This window comes from Liolophura sinensis, chromosome 11 (genome assembly GCF_032854445.1).
Source record: "Liolophura sinensis isolate JHLJ2023 chromosome 11, CUHK_Ljap_v2, whole genome shotgun sequence".
NCBI lineage: Eukaryota > Metazoa > Mollusca > Polyplacophora > Chitonida > Chitonidae > Liolophura > Liolophura sinensis.
In genome coordinates, this window is record NC_088305.1 from 7,179,700 (window position 1) to 7,185,712 (window position 6,013).

The window sequence follows — 6,013 nt, forward strand, 5'->3', positions numbered from 1 at the left end:
ATTTGCATGACATGGGACATGAACATAGCTTCTGAGTAACTCTTAACAAGTGAGGTGTAATAACCAGTTGTAATTAAATTCAATGCATTCCCCCCCCCCCTCCTAATTCTGCGTAAGCTGTATTGCTAAAGATTGTAAAACTGCTATTATTTAATCATTTGCACCATCGGATAAAACTAAAAAATAATAAAAAAAAAATCCTAACTGAAGTAAACTGGCAAGAGGCCGCAATTCACCGATTACGTGGGACCATTTGCCAACATTTAAACTGTAGTTACTGCTCTGATTTTACTCTCCATGCTGTAGTCTTATCAGTATGCTCAGGATCGGTTGGTTATCATGTCTTTTTTAATGGAACCCGTTTGAGGACTTCTCGCAAATCGCGCGAATAGTACCGTCATCGTGCTGCGGGTCGCGACCACTTGATGTAAGCCTACATGTTAGCTGAATGGTAAGCGGGAGTCTGAAGCGCCTCCCGCTGTAACTTGACAAACTTGTAGGGGCTGCTAGTAATAAAATTACATGTGCAAAGTTCTTAAATATCGTCTGAGTAGATAATGCTTAGAAACTTTGTATAAATGTTTTATAAACCCTAGTTCTGTATTGGACCTCACCGATGGAATATGAAAACACAGCTCGAGACATCACTGAAGGCCAGATACATACCATAGAAATATCCAAAAGAACGGTGTGCGTTTTAGCACTGGTTTCGATAAAAGCGTTGTTTTCTTCCAGAGGCATATAGAAGATGTGATTGTATAAGTGAACAGACAAGTTTCTTATGGATAACAACTACTTGGTTTTATTAGCTGGTAACGTTTGGGTATAGCCAACTTAAACACCCACCTAAAAGCCACAGGAAAACGCCAGTCCACGCACAAACAGCAACCCAAGGGAACCTGACCTCAATTCACTTTCTTTCACACCTTTCAGGTCATACTTATTCTTAACATTTATCACTCTAGATAGGTTTATATATGCATAAGTTTTGTTGTATGTCACATGGTTTGAGAACAGTATTAGAAGCTATACTGAAATGTTACCAGCTAATAAACACAGGAGTTGTTATCCAACAGAAACTTGTCTGTTCACCTATAAAAAGCGTTATATCTAACCAACTGTACGAAGAATCACATTTCATACATATGTCTAAAAAAACGCTACATATATCGCCCGCTATTCGTTCAATATCATATCAATGTTGCATCAAGTAATGCATTTGAAAACAAACCACCACGACCACCCACATACCAGCGTAACCCGCACCAAGTCAGAACAACAAACCACTAACAAGTTTCATACAACAGCCAGCTATAGCAATTCCTTCTTTTCCTCAGTCTGTGCGGGGGAAGATTACCTTACCAAATCAAGAATTTGACAAGAATTTAAAATAACTCTAGAAAAAAATGTTTTATTCGCCAGTGCCATTAGTATGGTATACTGTTGGTAACGGATGTTCAAATCTAATCTTCTGAAGACTAAAAAATTGATGTAACTCGCTCAATGAAAATTTTATCTCCTAAATGTATCAGTTTGTTTAGAGGTCTACATTTATATTAGTTATACCTGGTTATTCCGGTTCATGTCAATTTTTTCTGAATCTTTACTCTCCAATTTTGTCGCCACGATATATTAATATATCTGGATGAGACAATCCGGGTAACTAGCGTGTCAGCGCCGTACAATGACGACACAATGACTCATGAAGGCGGGGATACAGTTCATGCAATGCCAAATCCCGCTTCTCCATGTGAATTTAATTCAAATTGATAAGACTGACACGTGAACACGTGAGGCTATCCGATAACCTAAAAATCTCGCTCTAATGCGTGATTTTCGTCTTATCGTCTGAGTAGAAAATACTTAAAAACTATGTATAAAAGTTTAATAAACCTCCTTTTTCTATAAGCCCTGATCACCAAAGGAATATGCAGATATAGCTTAAAACAATATCACTGAAGGCCAGTTACATACCATAGAAAAAATCCCAAAAGGCGCAGTGCATCTTATCACTGATTTAGCTAAAAGCCAGAGGACGCGCGCGCGAATGGCGACCGGGCCCTCGTCTCTTCCCCCGCTCCCGCGACCCACGGACGGTGGGGCGAGATGTTCTCATCCGAATTCCATAGTTTTCGGCATCGTCATAAAACCCACCTGAGATCTCAAATATGGAAATGTATTTAATTGTATGTTCTAGGAAAACAATGAAGGCTTCATTAGATCAGTTTATATTCTGTTTGAACTCAAGTAGTATCGCCCGTTAATAAATAGGATTTACCTGTAGGTTTCCTTATTGATTACAGTTATTCGGCTTAATTATAAGATGTGGAGGCTGGCTTGTACCGAACAGTGCATGTACGCCGACGTCACCAGCACCTACATGTAGCCCATGGCTTTGTTCGAGGAAAATATAGCTTACTCCAATCAAGGTAAATGTTACACAGATCTGCCGCAGCCCACTCGATGCATAGCTCACGACGAGACACGGATTAAGAATAAGCATCGCCGAAGTATCAGGTTATATGAGTTTCTCGTCTTACAGTTGATTCAGCGACTGCTCGACGCGTTCTGTATATGTATCTTTGTCACAAGACACTTCGTGGCCAAACTGGGCATACCCTGCGCCCCGCGGGTCTACTATCAAGCATGACACCTTCTGCGCTCACCCTAAGGGACAGGGTTCGAATCCCCTTCAGTCATCGTGCGGAATTTCTCCGGAATAAGACTGCGCGAATGGTATACAACGGTACTTTGACTCTGCTCACAAATTTCTCTGACGGAAATTCGCGAACTTTCCCGAATGGCGGCTCATCGTCGGACTGGTCATTAAAGGACGGCGTTCAGATCACCCGTCTGTGTATTCTCATCGTCATCATCGGTATCCTCGTTCTTTGGACTTTCCGTGTGGTGATGCTGTCGGCGTCAAACTCTCTTAGACCTGCGGGAAATGAAAAGGAAGACGACATCTTGCCTACTAGGGTATAAATCCCGTCTGAAAGACATGCAATTCACCCAGGTGTAACCCTGAAGATGTGTTCAGGCGATGAAGAACAGAAGAAAACAGTCTACCTTAAAGGGTGTAATACAGCCCGTCTGAAATTCCTATGGGATAAAAATACCGAAGATGTGTTAAGGCGATGAAAAACAACGAATGCGACAATTTACCTTATACGTTATAGCACAACGATCTGAAAGGCATACAAACCCATGGGATAAACTTACCCAAGAGGCATATAGATACTGAAGGAGACAAAAAAAAACAGTTTTTGTCGCGCATATTTGTCAGGGACATTTCCATTGCAGTAAGGAGCTGAGTGCCATTTACAGACGTTATTTCAGATGCAATGTACTCTTATTTCTGTATGTATAAGCTTACTGTTCCACACCAGTAGGTCTGTAGTACTTTGCTCAGATCCAAATATTCATTAGCTTTTACTTGTGAATTGAAATTTCTTAATTGAATATGGCTTTTAAGAGGCCACCAAACGTTCGGTACCAGACATCCATGCAACAATGGCTAGGACCTAGCTGGAAATCGTATTGGACAAACACTATCAGTTAGGCCTACATGTACAAGGTTCGACTGAACAAAGTGGGCAAAAACTTCCCCAAAATATTTCTCGATCCCGGATGTGTTTCTGTGGCTGTCAAAGTTTGCACCAAAAGAATGTGACTCGCAGTTCTATGTCCTTAAAGGATTATGTCACCACCAGAAATATCGGCAATCTGTTTTTATCTTTTATTTAACTACAACAACGATGGCATATGGCCACCGGAGCACGACATTCAGCACCGTGAAAAGAGCAATTTCACCCGTAGCCTACTCGTAATGATGTGTTCATATCAGCTATAAACTTCTTGCTCTTAACTTTTTTTGTTGTTGTTTATACACTTGTTTTTTTTTTCTACGGAGCCGCAGAAGGGACATAGTTTTGTGATTCTTATTTTTTAACCATGGAACAAAGGAGAATAAAAAAAAACTGTTCCGCTAACGTGGGGGAAAGTACGTAACCAACCAATGAAAATGCTGATATGTGAAATAACAGCTTCTCCCTGGCCACTAAATCGGGGGAAAGTACTTTGCCCAGAGATAGCTTATTTAGTTTCCTTGTTCTCTTTTCTCTCGGCCAAAAGAAGAGAAGATATTTGCTGAATTTTTTTCCACGAGGGAAACTACTGACAAATAAATTGACAAGGTCAGCTAGGTAGCCCTGTATACTGTAGGTCTATGGATGTAGGCCTAGATACGCTCAAGAGAAAATGAGAGGCATAAATGTAGCCCTATAATTATAAGGAAATACACTACATATAGCATATTCAGCACGACTTTATAATGTTTGAGAGTTGTCATTACCGAATAAATGTGAATATCAAGATTATCGATCGGACCCGGGGATAAGACTGCTAACTCGGGGTAAAATACTTTGCCCCGATCTGGTGAACCAATGAGCATGCTGCATTCTAAATAACCCAACTTCTAATTGGATCATCAACATGAGGTAAAGTAAAAATTCTAGTTAATGAATTCTTTTTTTATTATTTTTTTTTTTCGTGGAAAAAAGAGAATTGTAAACCTATGTCCCTTCCGCGTTTCCGTACATATGATGTAGCCTGACAAATAAAGGTACAAAAAGCGTCCCACTTTTCTTCTTAAGGGATATCTTCTATGGATCCTTAGCCGTTTTGTATGCCGGCATAATGTACATGGGATTTATATGTAACATCAACAACGATTATAGCAATAAAGCAGTTATTCAAGTCATTCAAATGCGAAGTTTTAAGAAAGATGCTTTCGTGTTGTTTTTAGTGCATCTTAAGGTAACATCTGCACTGTTCCCTCTGTCCATGAAATTGACCGCGGTTGTAGGCCTATAAGTGACATTTATTCTTGAATCAGAGGCGCAGTTAGGCTTGGGGCTGCAGGCCTGTATTCATCGTATTGAATTAGACTGCCACATTGGAACAGTTGCTAGCAAAGCGCAACTGAGATACACAGGCCTATTTTGTCATCGACAACTGATATTCTAGCATCATGGTACACGATTTGAATAGGCCTACTAATTTCACTGAGTTCCCCAAGAGCATGCCTGGCATCTTTCCAACATAACTGGAAACTCTTGACTGCTTCCTTTTTGCATGATTTCGTGCTATTTTCGTACTTTTTACAGACCTAGAGTTGTTATATAGGCCTACACACACTGTAGTTCTTTGGTGGTTAGGCCTATTGGCCTACGTAGCTTTAGGAATTGGCCTTAGCCCGGAACGTCCGTTTAGGTTGACGGCTGGTAGGCCTATACGAATGTCTGTTTCGACTTACTGGTAGGCCTACAGATTTAAACACTAGTCCAGTAAATATATAAATGTCGTGAGTATGGTATATATGTTAGTCACATTTCTAATGGGCGTGAGAAGGTCCAGATTGAATTGGCCTCGACCCCTGTCAATAATAGCTTGAAAGGCATATGTATTGCACAAAGCAAAATATAATCGCCTAGGCCTAGGCCTATTTAACTTTCGTGGAGGTACATATATGTAAGCCTACATGGTGTAGCCTACAGGCCTTGAGGACTTGTATTTTAAATAAAAGTACAAATTTTAAACAAGAATATACTAGTATACAGTCGTCATGTTCGGGAAATGACCTGACGTTAATCTTTCCATTATTATTTATCGTCCGACCTTTTTGTGGCTTCTCGAAGACGATTGGCTAAACCAAATCAGATGTTCATGGTGGTGTGGGCAGCAGGATGGTGCAAAACATTGGATTTGGAAATTAACAGATTAGGATTAGCCATTATCGACCGGTTTAGATACATGAATATTTTGTGTTCTTTGCCATAATTTCACAAGACAGGCAAAGTAACGGATATTTTACATAAAATGCTATACGGATATATCGTGTGGTGTAAATTGAGCTGATTTCAGGCTGTATTCCCTTTTTAGCGACATATGGATTTTCCGAATTTAATGGGCGATTAGTATTTTGTATTCACCCAGTTGTATTTGTGGCGCG